Here is a 16,887-nt window from a genome sequence, read left to right on the forward strand (position 1 = left end):
CAATGTCACTCCCGGCTCGGGATTGGAAATTTGATATCCTCTCACTCTCTCCTTTCTTGTTTTGCCTTAATTTTTCTATTTCAAAAGGCACGGGATTTGTTAAAGGGTTGCCTGATAAATGAAAATTAGCAATCAGTATTAATGAGCCTACTGTATATGCAAATTAAAAAATGACAGCATATCCTCTACTATAATTAACTAACACCATTTGTGCTACTATAGATAAGGTGGTGTTAGTGCTTCTCTTATCCAGTAAACTTTTGTTGAGCTTAAATTCAGAAAAAAAAATCTATTTATGCTGAAGCTCTGTGTGGATAGGCTCAGCACTGCTTTATAAAATTTGGTTCAAAACTCATTTGTTTGTTTTTTTTCATTAGAAAAGGGCAAAAGAATGTTATGCTTGGCGATTTGCATGCTTTTTTTTTTGTTTACTCTGACAAAAAATAATCCCATCCATTAACAAGTGAATTATTGAGCCATTATTCTCTAATAACTATTAGTATATTCTAAAAGACCAAAGAATTAAATAATTGAAGTGTTAAATTTTGAACACTTGGGTGCAGTGAATTGCAGGCTGTTCTGTAACTTCTTTTGCCTGTTCTTTTCTTGAATATTAATCCATTATGTACCAAATCCAGACACTAACCTGGTATCAAACCCAAAGTATCGATCTACTGATTTTGAGTAATAAATACTATTGAGCCATTGATCACTGTTGAGCAATTCAACACCATTCATTAGCATACTGTATATCTAACTGTGGCAATGGCTTTCAAAGAAGTTTTTACCTTTGTACACTTTAGGTGAAGTTTAATTCCCCGTTGAGCATAATTGTTCCCCGAGAGATTTTTGTGCCCTCTAGCCGCTATAAAGGTAAATTATACTAGTCGTTATAAAAGTAGATTGTGCCACAGAGTGTGCAATCAACCATGTTTCCAGTCTCCTTGAAACAGGCACAAGAATGGACATTTAAGTGTAAGGCTCCTACTCTCCAATCTTGAATTCAACTTTTGCGTGACAAAAATGACACCACAGAAAGGGGACACAGAGACAGGGCTATTCGCTATCAGTGGGAGTTTTGCTTAGTGAATGACAAGTAAAGACTCTGTCATTTGGATTGCTTTGTGACCTGGCGCTGTATTGATCTTGGTAACTATGTCTGTTCCACTAAGACTCTATGGGAAGTCCTGGGCTGCTTCTAGCTAAAGGGAGACTGCATGGCATGCCAAGGGCTGGGGAGCAAATGTTGAGGAAGGGGATCTTGTTACTTTTATGGCAGCTTTATGGCTGTGGCTGAAAGTATGACAGTGACACAGTTACGTCCCAGAAAAAAGGATCCTTTGGTGTCTGTACGCCTCTCCTGGAAAATGAATCAATGGCTGCAGAAACACAAAAGGTACAGCAAACCAGTTCAAATAAGTATAGAAGTGTTCAGGATGATCTGCATATATCTGAGCCCCTTGCATGTAAAAATCTCTCACATTCTTCCACCACTTTTTTAAAAGGAAATTCTTCCATGGTTGGCTCCCTAGAACTCGGATGGCTTTTTTTTATTGAACCTCAGGTGGATCTTTACCTGGAGCTCCCCTGAAGGGGACTCAACTGGACCAATAAACGGTTCCCCACCGAGCAGAACTCGAGTCATTTACATTTTGTCCCTTTGCTATGAACATATGTCTTTACAGTCTAGCTTCTCCTTCACAAAAATCCAGAAGGCTCACAAGAAGAGTTATTCCAAGGGTCTGAAGTCTGACTGTCACCCATGAGCCATATCAACTTACTAGGACTGTCTGAATAATTTTTTTGGCTCATCAGCTGAACCAAAAATTGAAGGGGAAAAAAAACCTTTGGACTGAAACAAATCCAAAATTCCTCATTTTTTTTGCTAAAACAAAATTAAGTCATTGTTGTGTTTAATGTGAAATATTTCACTGTGTACGGTTGTAAGAAAGGCAAAGGACGCAAATCCAGAAAATTCTTGGGGATGCATTTTTGTTGGTGTGTTGGGGGTGGGGGAAAGAGTGAATTTGTTGATTTTTTTTCTCCACCCAAGTTTTTTTCCATGCACAAAATATAACCAACACGCCAGCTTCCTCAGAGCACTAGTTTAACTTTTTTCAGCTGACGTGTCACACTGGAAGATGTCGTTTCAGATTTGATTAAACAAAGGAGCCCAGCATGCTACAGTAGATTAAGCTAGAGCCTATCTTTGGGGATTCATTGAGTGAAAGTGAAAGAGAGTTTCACAAACCAGTCAGTGATTTTGTGCATCTGAGCACAGTTTTTGACCATTCCCATTAATTACTTTGTGCATTTGAGGTCCTTTTTCTTTTTAAAGCTCGTTACATTGATAAAGTAATATAGCAAATAGACTGTATTAGTGCTTGATTAGTGGAACTAAATAACCATATGCTGTGAGCAGTCTTTTGGCTACTTGCCATGTCCAAATTGTTGTGAACAACCAATGTTTTGCAGGCTACCACATGGCCCTTGCTTATAAAATGCCCTAGGTTAATTAGACAGTTCAAGGAAGGGATAATTCCTCTTGGTGGGTGGGTGGATGAGCGGGTGTATGTTTATGTGCATGTCTGTGTTCTTGATAAATGCAGAGAAAAGTCTTTAAAATACAATAAAATCAGTATCCTACTTGTCTTTTTAATGGAGAAAAGGTAAGATCTATTGACATCCAAGCAAGCAAGATATGACTCAATTATTTATGTGGTCTGGAAGACATTCCCTTTTTATTATCGAATTTGTACCGTTTGAAACTTGGCACATTCTTTTCAAGTCATATAACTGCTGGCTACAGTGTTGGTGGCTGTGTACGTACATACATACATACATTCATAGTTACCAGGAATGATAAAGTTTTCAGAGGAAACATCAAGAAATATGTATTTGTATTCATCTTGAATTCATCATAGTGGGCTGAACTGTAATAAAGTTAAGAAAACAGAAAGGGGGAATCATGAGAGAGAAAAAGAGGAGAAAAATGGCCCCAAATTCTGCTTTTGGTGACATCCCAGCCACTTGAGTTTGGCCGGAAGAGCTGGATTTGATCCATAATCACGTCATTATGTGATGGGCTTTCTCAGTAATCCACCTCCTAGTCTGATTTAAACAGGCATTTGGCATGTTTTGCTTCTGGATCAACAGTGACATGCACTTGTGTGGAAGCCAGGTTGGCACGTAGGAATTCAATTTTGGGCTTAAACCTATAGTTTGGAGTCATCCTGTAACAGGGTGTTGGTCTTCACCTCTAGTAAAGAGCAAACAGCATGAGGAAACTTTAAAAATGGTGCCTTTCTCCATAGCATTGTTAAGACTGTGGTCCAAGTCTCCTGAGCAACTTCTATCTGCATTTTATTTCTTTATTATGGAAAATAGGCTAGACCACCAGTGCACGCAGCACAGTATAGATCTGGTTTTGCAGACCGCAAGAAGTCCTCAAGCATATACAATTGCAGGGCTTCAGCAACACTATCTGTTTTGATTTCATGTGGATACTGGCTGATTTACTGACAGTGCCGTTGGTTTCTTGACTCAGAAAGCGAGAGACTAACCACTGCACTTGCATTTACTTTCTCCACATTATCTGGCATAACATTTCCACTAAAATGAACTCCTGAATATGAAAATGGGAAGAAATTTACATCATCATCTGCATCTGTTTGGCTTAATCCCCATATTATATAAGGGTTAGCATAGCAAGCCAACCCTAGATATCTCTGAATTCAGGCAGGTCTCCTGAAGCATGTCAGAGTTTTATATGAGAAGGAGGACTTTGTATTGTAAAAGGAATACCATCAGCCTTTAGTCAAGCATACACAATCTGCTTCCTCCCATCTAGTAACTTTTCCTTTATGAATATAGAAAGATTAGGGATGTTCCAAGGCTGGGAAGGCACCGCAAAGCAAGCACCAGGAGGCAGCGCTTTGCGTATCGCTTGCTTTTAATTCATTAGGTGGTTCTCAGATGGAAACACTGCGTGGAGATCTGCACTTAATATGCATGCATGTGTCTCCTGTCTAGGTCTGTGTGCAAGGAAGTGTGTGTACATAGGCGAGCTGAGGCAGCCGCCCATGAAGTGACTTACCCATAACCGTGCTAAAGTCAAGCTAGGAAACTGAATCTCGTTCTCCTGGCTCTCGTTCCATGGCCGTCACTGAAAAACCATCCTTCGTTGCCAGCAGCAGCTTGTAAATGTGAGCCACTGCAAATACACAGACCAGGGAAAAGTTTACAACCTCTGAATATTAGATTGCCCAGCTTTGTAGTATTAACCAGCCACATGTCTTATCTTCCTAAATCACCATTCTCAGGGGTGCACAGGATCCACTGGAGGCACTAAGTGCAGAAAGGATGATAAAATGTGGTATTAGGCAGCAGTCGTAATCGGTGCGCACACACAAAAAAAGGAGAGTAGCTTCCAGCATGTGGGGTGAGGGTTGTTCTTGAGGCTGAACAGAATAACAGTGTAATTCAAGGGTGTTTTTTAGTATTTTCCCCTAGACTGTCACAAAGGAAATGGCCTATAAAAGTTGATTTTCTTTGTCTGCTCTTAAGATGAATGGAAGCAATAGGAGGCCTGCAGGTCTCATCTCTTTCTGCCTTAAACATATATCTTCAGCTGATCAAAGCATTTAATGTGTATGGAAAGCTACATCAAGTTGGGAAAAAGGGAAAGGTCAGGGATATGAACATATAATATCTGCAAACAGCACCTGATTAAAAATAGAAGTGTCAGGTGCTCATAGCAAAGTTAAACCAAATGTTTTGGAGGGCCTCTTGTCTCCTCTATATTTAACATAGTAAAAGGAGGTTGTAAGTAGACGCTCTGGGAGGGTCCCAAGCGGGTCCCAATGTTTAGATGAATATTTGGGTAAGTTTTCTGCTGGAGAGATGCCTTGTTGTGAAGAATAATCATCTGCCCCTGGAAATGGATAAGCATCTACCATTGGGAATGTGGCGAACGGAAGATTAGTCCATGTTCAGTGAATATAGAGTCAGGAGGGACTCCAGCTCGCTTCAGCAGTGTCAGATGGAGGGAGCCTTTCTAGTGTTTCCTTTCTAGACAGGATAGGCTAAGCTTCCCGAAGCAGGAGTGGGGAGGTCTGCAAGCCTGTTCCCAAAGGGCCCCAGAAGGATTTGCTGCCAGAGAGAACGGGGAAACCAGCTGTTGATGCTATTCCTTAGAAATGTCTGCTTGACAAAGCAGCTCTTGTTTACAGCTGGATTCCTGGAGCCCCACGATTTGAGGTAGCTAAATAGGTACATGTACATAGCATATTTAGTAGCATCCTTTTGTGCACCCCTTTCTGGCCATGGCAGAGAAGCCCCTGGCAGGAAGGGCTGTAGGGAAGGATGTGGCCAGTTTCTACGGTCAGCTTCCTGCTGGAAAGTATGCTGGCTGGAAATGAGCTGGAGTCCCTCCTGACTTCAGATCTATGAAGTACCGGTGTTGACATTTCCAGATACAGCAGATTATCCCATAATCCCCTTGTTGCATGCGACTGTTTCAATGATAACCATGCCTGCATTGAGGATAAAACGCAAGACGGGTAAGATGAGTTTACACCAGTATATACAGTGCCTGGTTCACATAATTTTCACTTTCTTTCAAAAAAAAAAAAAAAAGTTTTAAAATATTCATGACCAAAAACCATCTCTGGAGACTCATGTAGACCGTCATTGTTTTGTAACCCTTATCAATGCAAGTAGGAGCATTCGTCCCTCTCTACTGGCTGTCTCCGAGATGCACGTTTTGCTATTGCTTCCACTGAATACATGTGATTCTTGAGCACAAGCCTATGCTTTTGCATCAGGAATTCCCAGTTTCAATTGTCGCTGACAGCCCATCGAAGGGGTCATTACATTTTCGGTGATAGTGATGAACTGGCAGCCTGAGTCGAGAGGTGTCTGCAACAAAAACCCTTGGAAGCTGCTTTATTTCATGTTAGAGCCATTTCATCCAATGCTTCCTGCACTTGGCATTTTCTTTATTATTATGCTTTACAGAGCGTCCAGTCTTGCATCCCTTGTGTGTGTCTCTCTCCCTCTCAAGTCATATGTATGAAAGGCAGGCAGGATTGGACCCACAGTGAATACAGATTGCGGAGAGGGAGTAGCTGTTTACCGAGCATGAAAAAGGAGATAATCTTAGGTTTCCAAAATCGGATCCATTGAATGATGCCTGGCTTCATTCCACTCTATTAAGAGGAGGTTCATTTTTACTGACTGGTTTGCTCAGCTCCACTCTGTATTAGGGGACCTTGCGGAATAATAGGTTATTTGACTATGAGCGACATCTGAAATTGTACAGTAATGTTTGCTTTTCTCAGCAGACCAACTTTTCCAAAAAGGCTCTGATCCTTCTCTTGTCTCTAGAGACTTTGAGCACAGAATAACTGTCTGTGAGGTGCTTCAAAGTATAACCTGGGTGACATTATGGCTTAATAAATATATAGCTTTCCATTTTCTCTGCCATTGACATAATCTTCTTTTTTAGGTTTCCTTTACCTAACTTTTAGTATGCCTATCAGCACTGAACTGGCCTGTAGCTGCTCCCATAACAAGAGAATTTGTTCTCCTAATGCTAGCCACACTGTCTCTCAGGCATCAATTCATCATTTAAATTTGTCATAAGTGCATTAACTAGAACATTGAAATTGTTCTTGTCAAATAATCTCCAAGAAGTATAGAGCCTGACTCTGCTACATCCCCTGGATTCTGCTCTGACATTTTGCACTGTCAAAATAAACCAGGCATTTTCTCCCCTTTAAAAACTCTTTAAGCCATTAAATTACATTATCACCGATACATATTTTTTATCAGCTGTATTTGCATGGCTATAGTTATGGATCTGTCAGTGTTTTCGCTATAGACCCCTATTTCCAGGGATTTAGACAGTAACTCAGCCTTAATAATTTGCTCCAGGCTAAAAGCTTAAAATGCAAAGTCTCAGCCTGAGAAGAGTATTTTTTTTTCCCCCCTTCATTTTGAAAAGCAAATCATTTTGCCTGGTCTGAAGTGCGGGAACTGCAGTTGTGCCTGGAGGCTAGGGCTCCTGTGGGAGGGTGCAGCTAGCAGACAGAGGGGCGAGCAATTTATACCTGCCCGCTGCACTGGCTGAAGCCCTGAAACAGGGAGCCGTTTGCTGGGTGGTTCTTTTTTTTTTTTTGCCTTCATGTAGTGTCTGCTATTTTGGTGCTGATTGAGGGAAGAGAGAGGAAGGCTTCCTCATGGGAATGAAAGGAATGCCTACACTCTCATTCAGAGATGTGATTGCAGCTCGTGTAGGCAGGCTCGGGTACTGCTGACAACGCAGCTGCGGCACCACAGAGTTGAGGATGCACCCAAGTATTTACGCAGAGCGGGGATGGGGTTGATGTCTGTGCTGAAACCCATCTTGTTATCGCTCCGCTGCTAGCATTGCCTGAGCTACTTCCTTTACAGCTGGCTCAGCGATACGTATGTGAGGTGCTCCCACATCTTCGGACCGCGGCCTCGATGCATCTGGAGAAGAAATTAAATTAGACAAGGGCCCTCTGAGTTGCCGTCAGCTAGCATGGAAACGGAGTCTCCTATGCTCAAAGAACAGGCACCCCCAAAATTGGGGATTGAATTAAAAATTGGAGGTATTCATTAAAGCATGTTGGGGTTCTTACATTGATCTTCCAGCGTCTGAGTCTTCAGGCACTAACGGTCTTGTTTTGAAAGCACATTTTCAAGCTTTTCTCCATGGCCAGGACAAATATATATTTTTAAATGATTCCTGAAATTGGAGGTTTAAGAAGAAAAATCACAGCATACTGCAAGATTTGCAACAAAATAATGAGGTAGCAGCACTGGTAAATTCAAACACTAACCTCCCGTACACTCCCGCTGTAATCTGCCCACCACACGCACGCTATGAGCTCCATAGAAACAAGGATAAAACTTCCATGTGTCACCAAAGGACTCAGATGGAGGATGAATGAATTGATTGTAAAAGATAGAGCGAGCAAGCTGATATTTGCCCAATAATGTCTGATTTTCCTTAATAATGAGAACAGAAATAGAGCAAGTTCTCAATAATTGTGTGATGTGTGTGGATGTGCACAAAATGCTAATGTTTCCATGAAGGCGTGCCAACTATTTAGGAAAGAGAAGGCCGCGCATCCTTTGTTTCTTAAAAATGTTTGTTGCAGGTGGTTATTGATTTAAGGGAGCTGTTTCTCCTTTATTTGTGTGGCATTAATTATTAAAAAAGGACCTTGGATATTTAACGGATCTTGGAATGAGGAAGTTTCTGGAAACAAAATTGTTTTCTGCTTCAACAAATTGCTTCTGCTGTGAAGTTTAAAAACGAGGATGGAGGTAATGAAATATCTGTGAGAAATAAGGAAATAAGATTAGAATTGACCTTGTTACTGTGAGGACTTCTCCCAGCTCTTCGGGGGAAAAAATCAAACATGTTAACCTTGTTCTCTTGTTTCCACTGCCTACAGAAGGCCTCTTGGCACACACATCAGTTCTAATCTTATTTCTATTTCTTCTTGTACATATTGTATTAACCTCAGTTTGCATTGGGCTTGTTTCTCACTTAAAAAAAAGATGTGCAAGGAGCCGAACCCTCTGTTTGCCAGTCGACAGTGATTTGGATCTTAATTGTCTTCAAGGAATCATTTGGTTGGAGGGTAGGTCATGTGGTGTCCAGGTTAACTTGAAAATTGGTTTAGCAAATGTACCATATGAATCAGAGACTGAACAGCTCGCCAGCAACGTGCAGCCAAGCAGAGGAGAGGCAAAGACAGTAGAACTCCTCCAAAGAGCCGAATAACTTACCTGCAGCTGCCCAGGTTACCGCTAGTGTAGCAGTGGCACTGGCAGCCCCTGACCTAGATGACCATGACGGAAGATGCCTGCTCTTTAACAGGGAGATGTCATTGTAGATCAGCAGCCACGCAGTAAGGAAACCTTAATCTGATGGCGAGGAAAACCTAGACAACAAGAGGTTTGTATTCTGCTGCGGCTTTCATCTGCCTTTGCAGCCATTGCGAAGTGTTGTTTCATCATGCGCTCGCTCTGCCATTGAGGACCTTTTTGTATTTCTGGAATGCTATTGGTTTGGAAAACCATGCTCTTAATGTTGCTGCCATGAGTCATCCCACCAGGAGTTAAATAAATAAATAAATAATAATCCAGGCGACATAGCTCTCGAGATCATTAATAGCATACGAGCCTCTCGCCCACATCAAAGTCGCAGGCCTTAGGAAGTGTCAAGGCTGAGCAGGCTGTGGAAAGCAAAGGTACACGGCATACCCTCCACTCCTGATCTAAACACCCTTGAACTTGGAAGATGTACGCATCAGGAGCTGAACTTTGTGGCTGGAGCTAATTGAAACGCTGCTCTCCTCTGCAGGAAGGTTCTTTAGCAGGGTGCAACAGCAGCTGTTCAGGAAGCTGTTAATTTGGATGCATCACTTTATTTTTTTTTTTCCTTCTTTCATCTCGTCTGTATAGTTAATGCTGATATTGAATGTCCTCATTCTCCAGTAGATTTTCATCATGAACTTCTTGTCTAAAGTTAAAGTATGTGAATGATGTTCTAAAAATTTAGTAGCTATTGAATGCTGTCAGACTGCTTGGCGTTGTACCAGCGCAGGAGGAGGAATGACACCTGCCCCTTGGAATACTGGCAGAGAGCATATGCATACGGTGGAGAACAGTAATAAGTCAGGAGAAAGCAACACAGGCAGTGCCAAGGCTGTGATTCTTCATACTGTGTCAATAAGTGCATAAGAGTCTGAGAAGTAGAAAAATATTTGAGATGGTCCAAACCCAGACATGGAGACAAATTCCATGGATGAGTCTTATTTTAAACACTGGTCAAAATAAAGCCCTAGTTCAAAATAGCCCATCAATGCTCCAGTGGAAGGGGTTGAACATACACATGAAAGATAGAAACTGTACATTATTCTATAGCTTGTCCTTCAACAATGGTGTCCAGAAGGAGAAGGAAGCATGACCGACCACTCAAGCCCAGATGTGCTTCAGGAATAATATACAGGCTTTGCCACCTGGCTGTGCAAAAGGACTTCTGCAGGCAACCCCTGGTGTTGCCAGGTTTGCAGTTTTACTGCAGATCTCTTGGGTTCTTTTCTGTTTCTATCACCATGTGAATATATGTTTCATAACCATAAAAGAAGTGCACCCAACAGTTCATAAAACAAATAAAAGAACCATTGAATCTGTTCTTCCAAGTATTTTTTTTTCCAACACATTGTTTTTAGCTCAATTTCATGGTTTTGAGAGGTCTGACTTGTTGACTTGGACCTTTTGGCCTACAGTGTGATACTGAAAACCCTTACTCTCCCAGGGAAGTCCAGTGAACCCAGTGGGGTGCCTTGTAGATAAAGGGAGCTAGCCAAATGAGTTGTATTTACATATTTAGTGCACTACCTGAGATACAGAGCCCTGTGGGACACGTATAGGGCTACAAACAAGAACCAAGGTCTTTTTTAGCTTAGACTTGAAGGGACCTCTATTCTGGGGAGTGAACAACAAGTCATAGTAATTCTGTTTTCATGCGCAAGAGTGTGCGTGTGACAGGTGTGGATGCCAGGAGATGCCACGATGCTGCCTGGTGGCCATGTATTTCCTGCCCTGGCTGTATTTTTAGTGGGCCCTCACTTCCTTACTCACCCGCCATGCCTTTGTTGCTGTTATTTGGAAAGGAGGGAGGCTGCCTGAGGGCCTAGAGTTAGCTTGCTGTTGTTCAAAGGTTGGGCTTCAGCTTTCTCAGCCTCTGCCCTTGTTGCTATTGTGGAGCCCTCGAGCTCTAGTCCACTGACTAGACAGAGCTTCGGGGTTTCCAGCTTCTTGTCTGGTTTTCCCAGGCCTGATCTCTGCCCTCTTTCTGGGCTGATGAGGCACCCAGGACCCACTCTGTCTATCTGGGCCCCAGGCCTTAGTTCGAAGACCTTTGTCTATGCCCCCTCATGGGCTGCTGAGCTGCCCTAGGCTCTCTGGGATCAACCCGCATAGGCTCTATGAGATCTCCCCTCCAGGCATGCTTGGTGCACCTCTTGTAGGCACAGTAGGATTGCCACTCCTGGGCTCGATGCGATTTCTGCAGCCCCTCTGCAGGCACTATGGGACCTCCAAGCCGCCTCTCACAGTCCATCCCCAAACCATCGGGTCGTCTTTTCAGTATGCAGTACCCTCTGGGCACTAGACACTCCGGTCCTTCCCAGGCACCCAACAAAACTGCAGGTATCTCGTCCGCCTGGGCACCAGACCTTCCTTGCCCCCACCAGCCCCAGACCAAACAAATCAAAACACAAGCTCTTCTGGCTATAACAAAACTACTACCCAGACCTGGGTCTAAATCAGATGCTAGCCCGCAGTTTCCCTAGCTGTCTCAGGGCCTTGCACACTCAGTCCACTTCTGCGTTACGGGCTCCTCTGATTCCTGCTCAGCCTCTGTGGCTAGACTGCCTGCCCTGGCTCTGGCCCTGCCTTATCTCTCTCCCACAGCACTGTCTCCTTCCAGTTGGGTGACACTTCTGGGTTGCTTGCAGGTGCCTCCTAATTAATCTCATTAGCTGGTCTCTCTAGCAACCCAGTCCCAGCTGCACCCTGTCCTGCAGGGCACTCCCTGGGCTGCTTCCCTCTTAAAGTGACCGAGTGCCCCATGCTCCATGTCACCATGTGTCTGTGTCAGGTGAGTGTGAAGCCTCAGTCCTGTGTTCCCTAAAGTGAGAAGAATTGTTGGTGATAGGACACTTGTGTTGGATAGCTCTTTCTCCATAGACCAAGGTAACATTAAGGAAATCAACCTTGTTTGAGCTACAGAAAGGCATGCATGTATATGTGTGTGTATATGTGTGTGTGTGTGTAATATTTATTTTTTTAAGATAAAAGCCTTCTAGAAACAAAATTAATTTGAAAGGCCAACACACGATCTCTTCTGGGAATTCTGTAGCGTACTAGATATAGGTCTAGCATAAAAAACAGGATTATAGTAAACTTCCTTTGGAGAAGCTAGGGAAAGCATCCACCTCTCTTCTGCTATCCACACTGTTAAAACAAAATCTTAGACTATTTAGAGAGTAATTATGAAAAGCATGCTGATCCTGATGCATGTAGCCCTCTTGGTGGGAGGAGACCAAGATTTTGGAAAACCAAAGGAAAATATTAGGATTCTAAACCTATATAGGTTACCAGATTTTTCTAAATGTTGAGCGCCTGAGAGCTGACAGTGAGCCCAATAAAGGCCTTATTTTACCCTTTTTACAGGTGGGAATGTTGAGAGACATGGCATGTCTAATGTACAGTGTTTTAGAGCATTCTTACCCTCTTAACCATTATGTATTAATTCCCTACTCAACATTAGATCAAGAATCTTCTTTTCCCTAGACATTTGTTGCAGACAATCTATGCCTTTCCATTTACACTGAAAAGCATTAAGCACCCACATGGTTGCTCACCTTTCTTCCTAATTATAAGAAAAAAGCGGCAAACATCACACTACTCAGGAGTACTTTCTTCACCATTCAACAGCTCATGTTCAGTTCACCCCTGTTTTTTTCCTAAAATGATACCTAGAATTTTCTTTAGTGAGCATAGCTGAACTAAAATGCAATCAAATAATGATTTTAATGCATTTATGCTAAAGCTTTTAGTAGGAAAGTTCTATGTTAAAAAAGTCTGCTTTGTGGTTGTGCATCCCTAGAGGTATTTTGATAATTTAAAGAGACAATTGCTTTTTGAGCTTGTCCTGTGAAATTAGAGCAAATAGAGCTATAGACTCCATTGTAGAAACTCCAGGGAACTGGATGTAATCCAAGAAAGGCTTATTCTGAATAACATCAATATTTGTCCCATTAAAAAGTGCACTACAAAAATCAGTAACATTGCTGAGGATATTGTTTGACTCCTTGTGGGCTAATTCCTCATTATAAAACTCAGTTGCCAGATGACTAGCAAATTATACCTGAACCAGCCACATACACTGGGAAATGTACCTAGCAACTTCTCTTCCAGGCTTTTGTTTGTTTCAGAGATGACAAACTAATAATATTGAACCATTTTAAATTGCATTATGGGTAACCGATAGTGCTGTGCGAAGCTTCGATTCAGTGGAGATTTGGCCCGACTTGGTGGCCGAATCTCCAAATCTGAATCGAATCGGGAGACCCTTTAATCTCTCTAAATCGAGTTGGAACCCACCCAATTGATTCGGGGAGATTCAGAATCATTTGGCGATTCGGCCACAGACACAGCTTTCAGTGTTTTTCCTACATAGCTCTAGGTACCAGGCAGCTCGTGAATGTTGTGATGCTGGAGCAGATTACAGACAGTAGTTATTGTGGAAGATACGGTAAATGTATGGATGGAAAGGTCGGCTGTTATAGTAGGGTTCTTGCAACTCCCTTGAAGCATTTAGTTTTTGACATTAAAGAGACATGGGATTACATAGGCATTAGACCTGATAGTGTATGGTATAACCATTCACTCCCAGCATTCACTCTTCAGGACTCTTACTCTGGAAAATGGATATTTTCTGCCCACTTAGCCTGCAAGTAGGTGTGAGAATATGTATGCTATGGAACAAAATGTTCACGCAGGGAAACATAAATTCCATATGTAATTCTGCTGCTTATGTTGATTAAGAATTTTGACTCTGGGTATATGTAAATGTTAGTTTAAACATCCAAGCTAATCATTTGTTCACAAAGTTACCTGAAATGCTCACACAGGTGCAGTATCTGCGCAGATAGTATGCCAGAGTCTGCAGAAATCAGCCTTAAGACCCAAAGTTCTTAAGCATAGCTCTGATTATTCTTCCTTCCAGCCAAAGTAAGAACGTAGGATTGACTCTCACCGTGAACACTAATATAGCTAGAAGGTACATAAAGATAGATAGATGCATATTTAAATGAGATCCTTTTTTCACAAGCATGACCAATAGATCAATAATAGCTTGTTGGCAACCACTCTACAATAGGTGTGAAAAGAACAGATTTCCTTTTTATTTTCCCTTTTAAAATAAATTTCTTAAGTCATACTCCCATAAGGAATTGAAATTCTTACTTTGAAAAAGATGTCTGTACTCATGTGATGTATCTTTTTGTAGTCAATCCTTTTCCTTCCAACTTGAGCCAGAACTCCCATGAATTACTTCTCAGTGTCTTGGCTCACCTGCACGAACATTGATTTTGCATGAAGTATGTAATGATGTATGCATGTGTCTCAGGGGGCAGGATGGGACTCTTGCGTGTTCTTGTTAGTCAGCGTAAATATAAGATTTGTTTCTCATAGAGGCAAAATCCTTAGTAACTGGAGTGCGGTAGATGTAATTTGTGTGTGTGGGCTTGTGAGTATAGACTCTTGATAGTATTTTGGTCAAAGTATTTGTAGTGGTATTCTGATAGTTTTTAATTGTCTTAAAACTATGTAAATAAGACTGTAGAGAATTTAATTAGCAATTGGGAGCTAGGAATTATATATGAGTTGCTTTCCACTTCTTTTACCTTCTGAGTAGGAATCGACTTCAACCAGATAATTTTGCAGTAGATTGAAAGTAGCAGAATCGGAAATGTAGGGAGGATGAGCTAAAAATGTTTTTAAACATTTTCTTCCCTTCCATCTCCTCCACTCCATGCGCACACATTTCTTTTTTAAGGAGGAAAGAAAAAAATAAGGATGCACCATATATTGTTTACCATCATAAAAGAAAAGACTGAGGTTTGATCATAAAATGTACTTCTGCATCAAGAAACCTGACAGGAGAAATCAATAAAAAAAGGAATTGCTTGTCTTGTTTTTTTCCAAAATAATACTCAGAGAAAATATGATAACACATCTTGAAGGCAGGTCAGGAAGGGTAAGTTTAACTGAACAGAAGCATAGCATGAACAAAGTGTGTGACTAATCCATATATTCCTTTATTGTCTGGGCCCCATCTTCCCTACTCTGTTGGATTGGATTCAAGCAAAACATATTTTAAGATTACATTTTGTTTACCCAGCCTTTTCAACAGCAGGTGTTTCTCACCATTAAGATTGTACAGTTCCAGCGGCCTGCAGAAATGCTGCAAGTATAGGAATGCTTATTTCCCCTGTCACCTGCTTGTACTCCATCCACATGGTATTGGTCATGCACTCTAGTCTGCAAAACCTCTTTCATCAGCTGCATACAGATTTGGGGCATTGTTCAGCAGACATAATCTCCAACCTACCAACATATGGAAGGAGGATTGCTGTTCAGCTCTGGATGAAATTGTATTTCCTTCAGATGTGAGCAGGCCTTCCATGGAAAGCTAAAAGAGATGGGGAGCTCATGATGCCAATCTCCCTCTGGCCATCAACAGGAGTGCACACACTGACGCACTCAGAGGATTGCTTGGGGTTATTCTCTGTAGTAAAAATTAAAGTGTGTGGGAGCAAGAGTCGGTTAAATGTGAGACTGGAAAGAGAGGTGGGAATTTGAATGGTGCAGGAAACCGAGATCAGGACCCAGGAATGCATTTAAGAATATGAATATAAATTTGGTCTAACTGGGTGCCTATAAACTCAATTAATCAGTTTAATAAATTAATCTAATTAGACTTGATTCATCTAAGTAGAACACTGCAGCATGCCTCACCTTCATGTGTATTAAGCGCCCCATGTTTCTCAAAATAGGGGCAGAGCACTTTAACTAAAACTCATCAAACAAGCTTTAGTCAAAGCCCCATCAATGCCATTTTGAAACAGGGGATGCTGAATACACATGACACTGCAATATTTTAATTAGAGAGGCTATCCAGGAGCGTCTCGAATTAAAATCCCTTCCTCCTCCCTCCCTGTCCCCAACCCCGGAGCACGTGTATAGACATCCAAAGATTTTAGAAAGAAAATCAACGTCGGGCTATCATAGAAGCAAGATATGAACAAAAGCGAGGAAAAAAGATGAAACAAGAAATGGAACAACAGTGTAATGGCAAATAGAAACTACAGGTAACACAAACCTCTCCTCTACATATACACATTCATATGTGCCCGCGGAGGTGTCATTCCATTTTAAGTCCTCGGGTCAGAGACTGTTCACTTTGAAATTGCTTTGATTAGTGGTTTTTTTTTTTTAATTTGCTTTTGTAGGCCTCAGCCCATCAAAGCATTTAAGCAATGTACTTGAAGGTAAGCACGCAAGTAATACCACGAGACAAGTTTTATTTAAGCCACTTGGGAAATAAATATGAGAAGCAAGGTTTTTTAGGGTGGTATATTTTATTGGACCATCTGTGTCATTGAATAGTATTAGGCAAGCTTTTGAATGCAAGCCATTTCTCCTCGGGGAATAAAGTGTGTATGAAGAACCCAAGCTTTTGTAGAGAAGACATGTTTTGAGCACAGGAGAGCAGAACAGAAAAGACAGAGAACATGTGATTAGTCCTGTCAAAGTCGGTATTTCTTCATGAAGCCCAATGGGATCATTCATCTCATACCTTAGGGTTTTAGACTCTTCATTGTTAATAGACAGGTTCCTGGGAGAACTTGTCCATGAGCTATTGTATAACCTTGCCTGCTTACTAGACACTGTGGATAAGCAGTAGTGGCAGATTAATTTTTTTTTCATTGGAAATGTTTTTGTTGAAAAAAATTCAATTTGGTATCCAAATATTTTGTAGATTTGCCTATTTTTTGCTGATTTTTTGTGAATAAACCAAGAAAGTGCATGTCAATGATTTCTCCCTCTACTTCCTAAATGAAACTTTCATTGTTTCCATTCAGAATGACTTTTCATCCTCAGTTGCCTTCAATTTTGTCTTCTAAAAGGTAAAGCACTTGAGATTTAAATTAAATTATATTTTCAGCCCCAAATGAATTTTTTCCCAATATTTTTTAGCTGCAACTGAAA

General features: G+C 41.4%; 1 long non-coding RNA gene across 1 annotated transcript in view; it reads right to left on the reverse strand.

The window, feature by feature from the left end:
* Window positions 1-2,780: 2,780 nt before the first annotated feature.
* The window catches only part of LOC149856760 (uncharacterized), a 65,742-nt gene continuing 51,635 nt past the window's right edge, over window positions 2,781-16,887 (reverse strand). Inside the window, exons 5-6 of the long non-coding RNA XR_016444453.1 lie at window positions 4,097-4,213; window positions 2,781-2,933 (exon numbers count right to left, since the gene is read on the reverse strand). This is a non-coding gene — a long non-coding RNA (uncharacterized LOC149856760). The remainder of the gene's footprint in view (window positions 2,934-4,096; window positions 4,214-16,887) is intronic.

The sequence above is a fragment of the Crocodylus siamensis genome, chromosome 10, assembly GCF_052110815.1.
Source record: "Crocodylus siamensis isolate JL-2025a chromosome 10, ASM5211081v1, whole genome shotgun sequence".
NCBI classification, from domain to species: domain Eukaryota; kingdom Metazoa; phylum Chordata; order Crocodylia; family Crocodylidae; genus Crocodylus; species Crocodylus siamensis.